A 13,828-nucleotide genomic window follows, 5' to 3' on the forward strand; every position below is an offset into this window, starting at 1 on the left:
ATTGCTAATGGTGGCATTTCAGATGTAATGACAATGCTCTGGGAAGAGGTTCTGGACAGATGGTTCCCAATTGGGCCCCTGCCTCCGGCTAGCATTACAGAGGGTTGTCAGGGCAGGCGAGGCACGTCCTTCTCCATTCTGCTGTGTGTGGGATGTAGTCAGATCCCCTCTGGACTCCTCACCGTCTCCTGCCAGCCCTTTGGCCTTGTCTGGGTGACCTGCATGAGCTCAGCTTCCCAGCAGCCCTGCGGAGGAGTCAGCCTGGGCAGAGGCTGCTCTGCCCTCCCTGCTTGGCAGTGCCAAGGGAGGCGGGGCTGTGGAGGGATGAAAAGCCAATCCTGCCACCAGACCTGGGTCCTGTCCCCTGACTCAAGCACCCCTGGGGTCTTCTGCAGAGGCCCAAGCTAGGACGGGTATGGAGCCGGGCATGCTGGCCAGGCCCATCCCTTGTTGCTGCAGCCTTGTTGAGCTGCCATTAACAAGTGGCCGGAGGTTGCCGTGTCTCCATGGAGACCAGACAGTCAGTGCGGCTCCGGGGTGAGGGCCGTGATTAGTGAGTGTCAGCTTTGCCAGCCCTGCTCTTCCCACCGCCTGCTGCTGGGCTGGAGACAACAAGACTGCAAGGTGGCGGGGGGGGGGGGGGGGGGGACGAGAGGGAGGGGGGCTCAAGGCCCTCACAGGCAGGGGGGCGTCAGGCCCAGCCCCCAGGTGCTGCATCTTTGTCTCCCCCAGTGGCTCTGCAATTCCCCCTCCTCTTGGCGCCTTCCTTTCCTCCCCAATCCATAATCCATCTTTCATATAGCCACCAGGGCGAGCTTTGGAAAACACTTCTCAAACACGAGCTGAATCCTGACATTGCCTTCCTGAAGAACCTCCCATGGCACTCCACACCCTGAGGCTGAGTTGAATTCCTTATCATGGTATTCCAGGCAGTCACACATGCGCTCAACAGACCTTTCCTGAGCACCCTACTATGGGTTAAGGGAGCCTTCTAGGTAAACACAATGAAATAGACAAGATTCCTGTCTATAGGCTAGGAGTGTGGCTAAATGATGAAGCCTAAGTGAGGCACTGGATTCAATCCCAAGATCCCTGCCTTCACAGAACTTCCAGTCCAGCAAGGAAGACAAGCTCTATATATTTTTAAAAACCTGGGCCAGGAGCATGGCCAAGTTGTAGGTGCTTGCCTAGCATGCACAAAGCCTTGGGTTCAATTCCTCAGTACTACATACAACACAGAAAAAGCCAGAAGTGAGGCTGGGAGTTTGGCCTAGTGGTAGAGTGCCTGACTAGCATACACAAAGACCTGGATTCTATTCCTTGGTACCGCATACATAGAAAACGCTGGAAATGGTGCTGTGGCTCAAGTGGTAGAGCGCTAGCCTTAAGAAAGCCCAAGGACGGTGTTTAGGCCCTGAGTTCAAGGCCTTGGACTGGTAAAAAGAAAAAAGGAAGGAAGGAAGGAAGGAAGGAAGGAAGGAAGGAAGGAAGGAAAGAAAGAAAGAAAGAAAGAAAGAAAGAAAGAGAAAGACAGAAAAAAAAAAGCAAGAAGTGGTGCTATGGCTCAAGTGGTAGAGTGCTATCCTTGAGAAAGCTCAAGGACAGTGCCCAGGCTCTGAGTTTAAGCCCAGGACTAGGGAAAAAACCTTCAAATTTTGGCTGGAAGTGTGGCCTGGTGGTAGAGTGTTTGTCTAGCACTGACCAGGGTTCAATATCAGTGTACCACATACATAGAAAAAGCCAGAAGCAGGGGCCGGGAGTTTGGCCTAGTGGTAGAGTGCCTGACTAGCATACACAAAGACCCAGGTTCGATTCCTTGGTACCACATACTTAGAAAAAGCCAGAAGTGGTGCTGAGGCTCAAGTGGTAGAGCTCTAGCCTTGAGAAAAATCCAAGGACAGTGCTCAGGCCCTGAGCTTAAGCCCAGGACTGGCAAAAAAAAAGAAAAAGAAAAAGCCAGAAGCAGCGCTGTGGCTCAAGTGGTGCTGTGGCTCTAGCCTTGAGAAAGCCCAAGGACAGTGCTCAGGCCTGAGTTCAAGGTTCAAGCCCCAGGACCACGCGCGGGGGGGGGGGGGACCCTGGCATGGGAATCTTCAAATTTTGCCAGGTGCATGCCTGTAATCTTAGCTACTAGGGAGGCTGAGATCTACCAGGCTGTAAATTCATGAGACACTTAGCTCCAACAAATTACTTAGAAAAATCTGGAAATGACACTGTAGTAGAGCATTAGCTTTGAGCAAAAACAGGTGAAAGACAGTGCCTAAGATCAAGCTCCAGGTTTCTCTCCCCACCCCCCCTTTGCCAGTCCTGGGCTTGGGCTCAGGGCCTGAGCACTGTCTTTGGGCTTTCTCAAGACTAGAGCTCTACCACTTTAGCCATAGCACCACTTCTGTCTTTTTTTCTATGTATGTGGTATTGAGGAATTGAACCTAGGTCTTTGTGCATGCTAGGCAAGCACTCTACTTCTAGGCCAAACTCCCTGCACCCCCCCACACACACACACTTCAAATTAAGAGAATCAAGCTGGACATTAGTGGTTCATGCCTGTAACCCTAGCTACTCAGAGGCTGACATATGAGAATTGAGGTTCAGAGCCAGCCTAGAAAAATAGTCTTAGCTGGGCACCTGTGGCTTATGCATGTAATCCTAGCTACTCAGGAGGCTGAGACCTGAGGATCATGGTTCAAAAGCCAGCCTGAGCATGAAGGACCAAGATACTCTTTTTTTTTTTGCCAGTCCTGGGCTTGAGCTCAGGGCCTGAGCACTGTCCTTGGACTTTCTCAAGGCTAGAGCTCTACCACTTGAGCCTCAGCACCACTTCCAGCTTTTTTTTTTGTATGTATGTGGTACCAAGGAATCGAACCTGGGTCTTCGCGCATGCTAGGCAAGCACTTTAACCACTAGGCAAAACTCCCGGCCCGATACTCTTATCTCCAATTAACCACCAGAAAACTGGAAGTGGTGCTGTGGCTCAAAGTGTAGAGGGCTAGCCTTAAGCTGAAGAGCTCAGTGACAGGGCTCAGGCCCAGAGTTCAAGCCCCATGACTGACAAAAACAAAATGCCTGACTCATCTCCAAGTAAATACCAAAAATCTGGAAGTGGAGGCATGAGCTTAAGTGCCAGCTATGAGTGGAAAAAAATAAATGAGAGCAAGAGCTAGAGGCTCTGAGTTCAATCTCCAGTACTAGCACAAGAGAGATTCAACTGCCTACTGTAGTGAGACATTTGTGATTCCAGCACACAGCAAGCATAAGGGTCTCTAGTTCAAAGCAGCCTGTGCTAAATAGTGAGACTCTATCTCAAGAATAGAAAAATGAAGCCGGACACAGTGGCTCACACCTATAACCTTAGCTACTCAGGAGGCTGAGATCTGAGGATCAGGGTTCAAAGCCAGCCTGGCACAAAAGGACCTGAGACTCTTATCTCCAATTCACCCCTAGAAAATGATAAGTGGAGCTTGGCTCAAGGGTAGGGCGGTAGCCTTGAGCTGAATTGCTCAGGGACAGCAACCAGGCTGAGTTCAAGCCCCATGACCCACAAAAAAAAAAAAAAAAAAAAAAGCTGAGCACTGGTGACTAATGCCTTTAATCCTAGCTACTCAGGAGTCTGGGATCTGAAGATTCTGATTTGAAGCCAGCCAGGGCAGGAAAATCCATGAGACTCTTACCTGCAATCAATCAGCAAATAAGGCAGGGGTGGAGCTATGGCTCAAGTGACAGAGGGCTAGTGAAGAAGTCCAGAACAGTGTCCAGATCCTGAATTCAGCTCCCAGTACCAAAAAAGAAAAGAAAAGAGGCTGGGAATATGGCTTAGTGATAGAGTGCTTGCCTGCACTCTGGCCCTGGTTTTGATTGCCCCGGGTTTGATTCCTCAGTGCCACATAAACACAAAATGCCAGAAATGGCTCTGTAGCACAAGTGGCAGAGCGCTAGCCTTTAGCACAGAGAGGCTTAGGGACAGAGCCCAGGCCCTGAGTTCAAGCCCCACGACTGGTAAAAATAAAGAAAAAGAAAAAGAAGAAAAGAATAATGAACAACTGGTTGCAATAAGGTATACCTTCAGTCCTAGCTATAATGGAGGAACAGGCAAGAAGACTGCAGTCTTGAACAGAAACTACAAATCAGGAGGCCCTGAAACTCAAACCCTAGTACTGCAAATACACATACACACACACACACACCACCACCACCACCACCACCACCACCACCAACAACAACAACACTCAGATACTAAAGTAGTGCATCCATGCTAAGGACTGGGGAGGAAATGGAGAGCCTCTAGGGAAAAGTGTGTTTCAAGTGGCCAAGGTGGCTTTGCTGAGGAGACATTTGGGGAGTCAGGGACATTGGTGAGGATCCACTGTGGGCAGACAGAAGGGGAGGAGCATTCCCAGCAGGGATGGCAGGGCCCCAGCCTCCGGCCCTCCGTCCTGCCTGCTCCTCCTCCCACTTCTAACCCCCTTTCCTTATCCAAGCACAGAGAAACCTCTGAGTCATCGCCCACTCTCTCTTCCCAGCTCACCTCTCCTCATTGCTGTCCTGTCACCTCCTACCCCATGTCTTCTCATTAATTCTGCAGACCCCAGCGAGCTCATCCCTGCCCCTCGCTGGCCCAGCTATTCCATTCCTCTGATCAGAGGTCAGGCGCCCTGGGTGTGTCTGCTGCTGTGCCACAGGGCCTTGTGGCTCCAGCTGCGAGCAGGCACTCGGCCCTGCCCTGGGCCAGAGTCCAGCCTGGGGGAGGCTGGCAGGTGTGCGAATGCAGTGCAGGGGAGAGGGAGGACCTAAGCCAGACAGGGGTCTAGCAGTGATCCAGGCGGAAACACAGATCACCCGTGACCTGAAGACGCACTGAGCCAGGCCTGCAAAGCGAGGGGGAAGATGTTCCAAGCAGAGGAAAGAACACGCCTGTGGGAAGGCAGGAAGTAAGAGGTCAGGGCCGGATCTGGAGGCTGGTGGGGAGTCACCAGGGGACTGGAACCCAGGGGGAAGCATGCTTGGATCTGCTCCCCGCCATCCAGCCTCTCCTCTTCCGGTTCCCTCTCCACGCTACAGTTAGAATCATCTGTCTAAAACAGGCACAGTCCTGCTCTGTCTCCACAGACCTTGAAAATCCCAGCTCAGCAATGCGCTACTCCAGGCACAGGCAGCCTCATTTCTTCCCACTCCTCCCAGCCAGCTCTGTGCAGCCCCACCCGCTCAGGTCATATCCTTCCGCGTCTCCTGGGTTTGCCCAGGTTATACATTCCTCCCGAAATGCCCTCACCCCCATGTAGTCCTTTGAGGGTCCTGCTTGATGTCCCCTCCTCCAGGAAGCCCTCCTGACCTCGTCTTCCCCTACAGAAATAGGTTTCTTTTCTCCACACAGAATTGTGATCCCAACTGCTGTTCCTGAACTATTTGGTCAGACTTTATGTAAGCATTTTATGTCCATGCTCTGACTTCACCAGTCATGGCTAGCTTGTAAAGATGTTATCCCCATTTTACTTAGGGGAAACTGAGGCTCAGAGAAGTTAAGTGCCTGGCTTAGTCCCCAAAGATAGTTAAATGACAGTTGGGCTTGAAGCCAGGCTTTGTTGCCACAGTTTGTGTCCAAGCTGGGTTAAGATCTTCCTGGCTGTGTATCTGCCTCCCGAATCAGGAGGAAAGAGGCCAAGTCTGATTCATTCAGGGTCCTCAGGGCCCAGTGCATGGCTCCACCCACAGGTTGGAGTGCAAATGTACAGAAGGAATAAATCACTTTAGGTAGACTACAGTGGGAGGGGCGTGAGAAGGGCTGGTGGGCCAGATTACCGAGGGTAGCCCCCTCCACCCCCACCTTCACCCTCTCCCATGGGACAGACCCCAGTATCTGGACCAGCCCAGCCTCTGTCTCCTGGCTGCGACCCTCTAAAGATCCACTGGTGACTTTGAAATGTCCATCCCTTTTCTGGGTGCCAGTCCTGGGGTTTGAACACTATTCCTTTAGGTGTTTTCACTCAAGACTGCAGCTCTTCCACTTGAGCCACAGCCTCACTTCTGGCTTTTTGGTGAGCAACTGGAGATAAAGAGTCTCATTGGACTTTTCTTGGGATGACTTCATAGCTTGATCCTCAGATCTCAGCCTTCCGAGTAGCTAGACTTACAGGTGTGAGCCACTCAGTGCCCAGCTAGCAGCCCCTTTGGAATCAGAGTCTGTTTTGAATCTTGGTTCTGCCCTTAGAGATAGCTGTGTGACCCAAATCAAGTGGTTTTACCTCTCTGAGTCTGTGTGTTCATCTTCAAAACTAACTCAAAAGTCCCTGTCCCTGGGAGTTACTGTAAAGATAAAGAATGGCAATCATTTTTTACTAGTTCCCAAGTGTCAATGATGGGCTGTGCCAGGCTTTGTCATTTATTGTTAATTAGTACAGCCATTCTGCTCAGGAGGTGGGACCTCAGCCTTTCAGAGGGCCATTTCAGGCCTCCTCCACCAGTCCCTTCCCACAGGGTCAGGAGTCAGAGAGGGCAACAGGACATGTCCAGCTGGAGGCCACCCCACCCCCTTCTGGAATAGCTCCGGGTACCCAGGATCCTGGAATTCCTGAGCTAGCTTCCAAGGCCTGGGCGGGCCCTTCCCTAGTCCAAACCACAGTGCCAGAGCAGATTCTTTGGCTTTAGGGTTGGCAGGGAGGGGTGAGGTGAACAGAACAAGGGGATGGGAGGAGGTACAGGAGAAGAAGGGCTTCAGGGTACTTTTTGTTGTTGGTCGTGGGACTTGAACTCTGGGCCTGGGTGTTGTTCCTGAGCTCTTTACCTCAAGGCTACCGTCCTAGCCCTTGACCCACAGTGCCACTTCTGGTTTTCTGGTGGTTAATTGCAAATAAAGAGTCTCAAGGACTTTAGTGCCCAGGCTGGCTTTGAACCACAATCTTCAGATCTCAGCTTCCTGAGTAGCTAGGATTATAGGTGTGAGCCACTGTGCCTGGCTCAGGGTACTCTTACTAAGAGACAGCTTGTCCTTCCAAATCACAAGTGCCCTGTTTTAGAGAGCCAGTGCGGTGGCTCATGCCTGTAATCCTAGCTATTCAGGAGGCTGAGATCTGAGGATTGTGGTTCAAAGCCAGCCAGGGTACTAAAGTCCGTGAGACTCATCTTCAATTAACCACCAGAAAGCTGGAAGTGGCATTGTGGTGGCTCAAGGGGTAAGGCGGTAGCCTTGAGCTGAAGAGCTCAGGGACAACACTCAGGCCCAGAGCTCAAGCACCACCACCACCACCACCACCACCACACACACACACACACAGGAAACTAAGGCCCTGAGACTGAGACCAGAGTGACTCCAAAACCAATTAGGGGACAACACTTTATACCTAAATATTAGACATCTACTACTTAATTGTCACAACAACCCTGTATAATATTCTCATCCTATTTTCCAGATAAGCAAACTTAGGCATTGCAAAGTTAAGAGACTAGCCTGTTAGGCATGGTAGCACATAAATGTAATCTTGGCAGTCCAGAGGCTGAGGTAGGCAAGCAGGAGAATAGAGGCCAGCCTGGAATATACAGTAAGGTGCTAGCTAATAAACAAACAAACCAACAACAACAAAAAAACCCCAAACAAACAGAGAGAGATGGGAGTTTGGCCTAGTGGTACTGCTCTAGCATACATGAAGACCAGGATTTGATTCCTCAGTATCACATACATAGAAAAAGCAGCAAGTGGTGCTGTGGCTTCAGTGGTGGAGTGCTAACCTTGAGGAAAGCCCAAGGACAGTGCTCAGGCCCTGAGTTCAAACCTCAAGACTGGCAAAAAAAAAAAAAAAAAGACACCTAAGATGGCATAGCTCATAAGTGGTAGAGCTGGAACTCAGAGCCTGAGCACTGTTCTTGGGCTTTCTCAAGGCTGGAGTTCTACCACTTGAGCAACAGTACCTCTTCCAGCTTTTTCTATATATGTGGTACCGAGGAATTGAACCCTGGTCGTTGTGCATGCCAGGCAAACACTCTACCATTTGGCCAAACTCTGGGCCCCTAACAGTCAACCTCTTACCCCTAGTTCTGCTGTCTATTGGCATGATCATAGTTAGATGCTTGTTCTTTTACCTGGCTAGTAACCACCTGCCTCAATCAAACTGCCTGAGGAATGGGACAGTGAGAGATGCTATGGTTGTAAAGTAAAACAAACAAACAAACAAACAAAACAAAAGAGGCAGAAAAGTGAGCCAAGATGTCTTGGTGGCCCCTGTGGAAGTCTCTGGGGGCCTGGGGCTTGACCCTGCTCCTTCCTTCTGTCCTGTAGTCCCTGGACATCCAGGCAGGGACCTGGGGCTGTTCAGAAAGAGGCCCCCTGGCTTACTACTCTGTCCTCCTTCCCAGCCTGTGGCCTGAGAAGATGGCACTCTCCCAGGGCTGAGGCCAGGTCAGTCTTTCCCCACCCCCCCTTCCCTCTCAGGCACAGCTGTGGGGCGGCACCAGCCCTGCCTCTCACACACCAGGCCAAGCTTCTGCTCTGTGGTCACCTGGACCCAATTTCCTTCTTCCTGCCTCCTCCCATCTCTGGGAAGGCCCCTCGGCTGCCCTGCCAATTTTCAGAGGCTTCTCCCCCAGGAAGCCATCTCTGCCTTCCCCCACTTTCAACCCTAGGTCTCTCATACTCCTCCCTCCCAGCATTCCAGTCTCTTTCCCTTCACCCCACACGCAGACACAATCGTTTGGACCATCAGCCCATTTTCCATTGGTTCCTGGCTGAACACTAGGTCTCCTGGCCTGACTGTAACTTCCCTCCCCCAGGGCGGATCTCCCAGTGCTTCCCTCTCCCAGCTCTGGGTCTGGCAGGGTGGAGCCCAGAGCCCAGGGGTTTCCTGGATCCAGGAAGTGTTCAGAAACCTGGAGCCTGCCTGACTCTTCCTCAAGGACCCCTCACAGCCCAGTCAGTGCTGATGGATCATGTCTGTATCCTAGCTAATCAAGAGGCTGAGTCATTGGAGTCTCGTGGCCTTTCCTGCCTAGGCTGACTTTGAACCGTGACCCTCAGATCTCAGCCTTCTCAGGAGCTAGGATTACAGGCCTGAACTACTAGTGCCCTGTGAGATACCCTTCCTTCCTTTTCCTTCCTTCCTTCCTTCCTTCCTTCCTTCCTTCCTTCCTTCCTTCCTTCCTTCCTTTCTTCCTTTCTCCCTCCCTCCCTCTGGCCCTCCCTCCTCCCCCTTCCTGTTGATCTTGAACTCAGGATCTACTCAGCACTACTTCCAGTTTTCTGGTGGTTGATTCAAGAGACTTACAGAGTTTCCTGCCTAGGCTCGCTGAGATCCTCAGATCTCAGTCTTCTGAGTAGCCACCAGTACCTGGCTGAGAGACCCTATTTCAATCAATAAAATGATGGGTACAGGGAGGACTTCTGTCACCCCGGCTATGCAGAATCACAAATAGGATTACAGTGCAGGCTGGCCTAGTCAAAAAAGTGAAACCCTCTATGAAAAGTAATCAAAGTGGCCGGGAGTTTGGCCTAGTGGTAGAGTACTTTGACTTGCAAAGACCCAGGTTCAATTCCTTGGTACCACATACATAGAAAAAAAAAGCCAGAGGTGGTGTTGAGGCTCATGTGGTAGAGCTCTAGCCTTGAGGATGTCCAAGGACAGTGCTCAGGCCCTGAGCTCAAGCCCAGGACTGGCAAAACAAACAAACAAACAAAAAGTAATAAAAGCATAAAGGACTGTGGGTATGGCTCATGTGGTAAAGTGCCTGCCTTTATAAAACCAACATATAAAACCCACAGTTCAAACCCCAGTACTGCCACCCCCCCAAAAAAAAATCATAGCTGGAAAGGTCAGGAGAAGCTTCTGGGAATAGGAAACGTTCTGTTCAGTGTCTTCTTCTGGGTATTTTTTAACCACCAAAAAACTGAAAATAGAGATGTGGCTCGAGTGATAGAGTGCTAGTGTTAATCAAAAAAGCTCAGGGCTGGGAGTTTGACCTAGTGGTTGAATGCTTGCCTAGCATGCACAAAGATCCAGGTTCAATTATTCCCTGGTAACACATACATAGAAAAAGCTGGAAGAGGTGCTGTGGCTCAAGTGGTAGAGCTCTAGCCTTGAGAAAGCCAACGACAGTCCTCAGGCCCTGAGTTCAAGCCCCAGGACTCACAGCTAGGTGCTGGTGGCTTACACCTGTAATCCTAACTACTCAGGAGGCTGCGATCTGAGGATCCAGGTTCAGCCAAACCGCACACTAAAGTCTGTGAGACTCGTATCTCCAAATAACCATCAGAAAACTGGAAGTGCGCTGTGGCTTAAGTGTTGGAGGGGTAGCCTTGAGCTGAAGACAATGCCCAGGCCCAGAGTTCAAGCAACACAAAAAGAAAAGAAGAAAGGAAGGAGAAAAGGAAGGAAAAAGGTGAGGAATACATGGAACCAGAAGAATGAGTAAAAGTGAAGACTGCAAATGATTCTCAACTCTTGCCTCACACTACATAAACTTTAAGTCACCATGAATCACAAGCCTTAAAGTGAAAGGCAATGTTCTTAAAAGCCTAGAAGAATACATCTGGGAGCTGAGTATGGTAGAATACACCTGTAATCTTAGCACTCCAGAGGTAGAGGCAGAAGATTAGGAAGGTGGGTGTCAAACTGGGTTACATAGTGAGACAGACTCTGTCTTAGAAAACAAAGTACTGGGGAGAATAGGAAAATGGCTCAGTGCTGGAAAGAAGAGAGAGCCTAGCTTTGTGGCCCATGTCTGTAATCCTAGTTACTCAGGAGGCTGAGACCTGAGAATCGAGGTTCAAAGCCAGCCCCAGCACTAAAGTCCATGGGACTCTAATCTCCAATTGTTTGGCTCAGAGTCCAAGCCCTACAGCTGACAAGAGGGAGAGGGAGAAGGAGAGGGAAAGGGAAGGAGAAGGAGACAGGGGGAGAGGGAGAGGGAGAGGAGGGAGGGAGGGAAGGAGAGAGAAAGAGAGAGAGAGAGAGAGAGAGAGAGAGACATGGAAACTGGGCATTGGTGGCTCTCGCCTCTAATCAATCCTAGAGATACTCTGGAGGTGAAATCTGAGGGTTCAGGTTTGAAGCCTTGAAGCCAGCCCAGGCAGGAAAGTCAGTGAGACTTTTATCTCCAATTAACCACTAAAGAGCCTGTGTTTCAAGTGGCAGAATGCTAGCCTTCAGCAAAAAAATGTAAGGACATAGCCCAGGCCCTGAATACAAACCCCAGGAGCAGCAAAACACACGCCCATGTGCACACACAAGGCTAGGATTGATGGTGAAGGAGTGAAATGAGATAAAGACCAAGAGCTGAGGGCTGGGAATGTGGCTTCTTGGCCAAGTGTTTGGCCTATCATGCACAGAGCCCTGGGTTCAATTCCTTGATACCACATTCGCAGAAAAAGCTGGAAGTGGTGCTGTGGCTCAAGTGGTAGAGTGCTAGCCTTGAGAAAGCTCAAGGACAGTGCCTAGGCCCTGAGTTCAAGCCCCACGATTGGCATAAATAAAGACCAAGAGGTGAGCAGGGGAGAAACCACCCAGAGTTCTATGGGTTGGATCGGAATTGAGACTTCATCTTGGATACACTAGGCAGTCAGAGAAAGGTTTTCTGTAGGGAGGTGGCAGGAAAGGCAATGGAAGCAAAGGCTGGCAACAAAGTGACCTTACAACCCACAGTTGCCTCCTTTGATGTGCCCAGGGCTGCAAGGTGTTGCCTACACAAAAAGAAACAAAAGGGAGCCCGCCCCTTTCTCTGGGCTCAGGCAGAGAGCCTGAAACTCTGCAATCAAGATGTACTTTTACAACCTGAAAAGTCACTTCAGCCAGGTGCCAGGATGAGGTGGGGCCCTGCAGGTGAGGACTGGGACTGAGGGGAGCCCTGTCCTGCCAGGCCCAGCCCTGGTCTTAGAGGAGCTGGATTCTGCCAGCTCCCACCCACGCCCTGCTCCAGCCCCACCCACCCCTGCTCAGCACCTGCTCCTTACCTCCCCTTCTCTCCCTCCCTCCCTGTCTCCCTCCTTCTGGAAGCGACCGCGGGAACCAGAGCTGGCCCCACGCAATTCCATCTCATTCTCATCCTGCAGGCTCTCGGGAAGGCAGTGCATTGACCCCATCTGATCCAATCAACATGTATTGAGTACCTGCTGCGTACCAAGGCCCTGCACTGAGGCAGGAGGCCAGGGGTCATTCAATTCTCTGGGAATCCTTGGTGGTGTGGGGGAAGGGTGGCCTCACCCAGCCAACAGAATCCAAAGTCCTTTCTAGAGGTGAAAAGTAGAGTCTGGAAAGCAAAGCTACTCTTGCTTGAGGGATCAGGTAAGAGGGAGCATCTGAGCTGAGCAAAAGAAAGGGGAAGCAGCTACTCAGAGGAGGCTGAGATCTAGGATTCGTGGTTCAAAGCCGGAAGTCAGCTTATCTCCAATTAATCACTAAAAAAAAAGCTAGAAGTGGAGGCATTACTCAAGTGGTAGAGCATTGTAGAATGCTAGCCTTGAGCAAAAAAAAATGTAAGGGACAAGTCCTAATATTGGCACATACATGTAACACATACTCCCATACTACATATACATAGTCACACACACAGGAACTAAAAATGCCAGTGAAAAATGCTATTTGTAGTGAAATATAAGAATGATAGTGGGGGCCGGGAGTTTGGCCTAGTGGTAGAGTGCTTGCCTCACATGCATGAAGACCTGGGTTCGATTCCTCGGTACCACATACATAGAAAAAAGCCGGAAGTGGTGCTGAGGCTCAAGTGGTAGAGCTCTAGCCTTGAGAAAGTCCAAAGACATTGCTCAGGCCCTGAGCTCAAGCCCAGGACTGGCAAAAAAAAAAAAAAAGAATGATAGTAAACCAGGTGTGGTGGCTCACACCTGTAATCCTAGCTTCTTGGGAGGCAAAGATCAGGAGGATCAAGTTTCAAGGCCAGCCAGGGCAAAACAAAAGTTAATAAGACCCCTGTCTTAAGCAATTAAAAAGCTGGGCATCATGAGACATGTCTGTCATCCCAGCTGAGGGGAGGCCATAAATAGGAAGACCGTGGTGCTATAAAAGCATGTCTTTGGGGCCAGGAGTTTGGCCTAGTGGTTAAAGTGCTTGTCTAGCATGCATGAAGACCCGGGTTCGATTCCTTGGTACCACATATATAGAAAAAGCTGGAAGTGGTGCTGAGGCTCAAGTGGTAGAGCTCTAGCCTTGAGAAAGTCCAAGGACAGTGCTCAGGCCCTGAGCTCAAGCCCAGGACTGGCAAAAAAAAAAAAAAGCATGTCCTTAGCTGCGTGCTGGTGGCTCACCCCTGTAATCCTAGCTGCTCAGAAGGCTGAATTCTAAGGATCACAGTTCGAAGCCAGCTTGAAAAATCCCTGTGAGACTCTTACTCCCAGTTGACTTGAAAAATCCCTGTGAGACTCTTACTCCCAGTTGACCATCAGAAAAACTGGAAGTAGTACTGCAGCTCAAAGTAGTGAAGTGCTAGCCTTGACCAGAAAAAAAGCTCATGGACAGCGCCTAGGTCCTGAGCTCAAACCCCACAAGTGACCCACTTCCCCTCAAAAGACTAAACCCTGACAACAACATGGCTCAAGTGTTAGAGCACCTGTTTAGCTGGATAAGAGGCCCGAGTTCAAATCTCAGTACTGTGAGGAAAAAGAAGTACAATAATTACAGGGAACATTAGTGTGTTTAGCATGGAAACAGCGACGGTGAAATAGTGCAATGAAAGCCGGGCATGGAGGCTCACGCCTGTAATCTTAGCTACTCAGGAGGCTGAGACCTGAGGATGAGGTTCAAAGCCAGGTCGGGCACAAAAGGACCTGAAACTCTTATCTCCAATTAACCTCTAGAAAATGGGAAGTGGGGCTTGGCTCTAGGGTAGGGCAGTAGCCTTG

The sequence above is a fragment of the Megascapheus bottae genome, chromosome 6 (genome assembly GCF_031878675.1).
Source record: "Megascapheus bottae isolate mThoBot1 chromosome 6, mThoBot2.hap1, whole genome shotgun sequence".
NCBI lineage: Eukaryota > Metazoa > Chordata > Mammalia > Rodentia > Geomyidae > Megascapheus > Megascapheus bottae.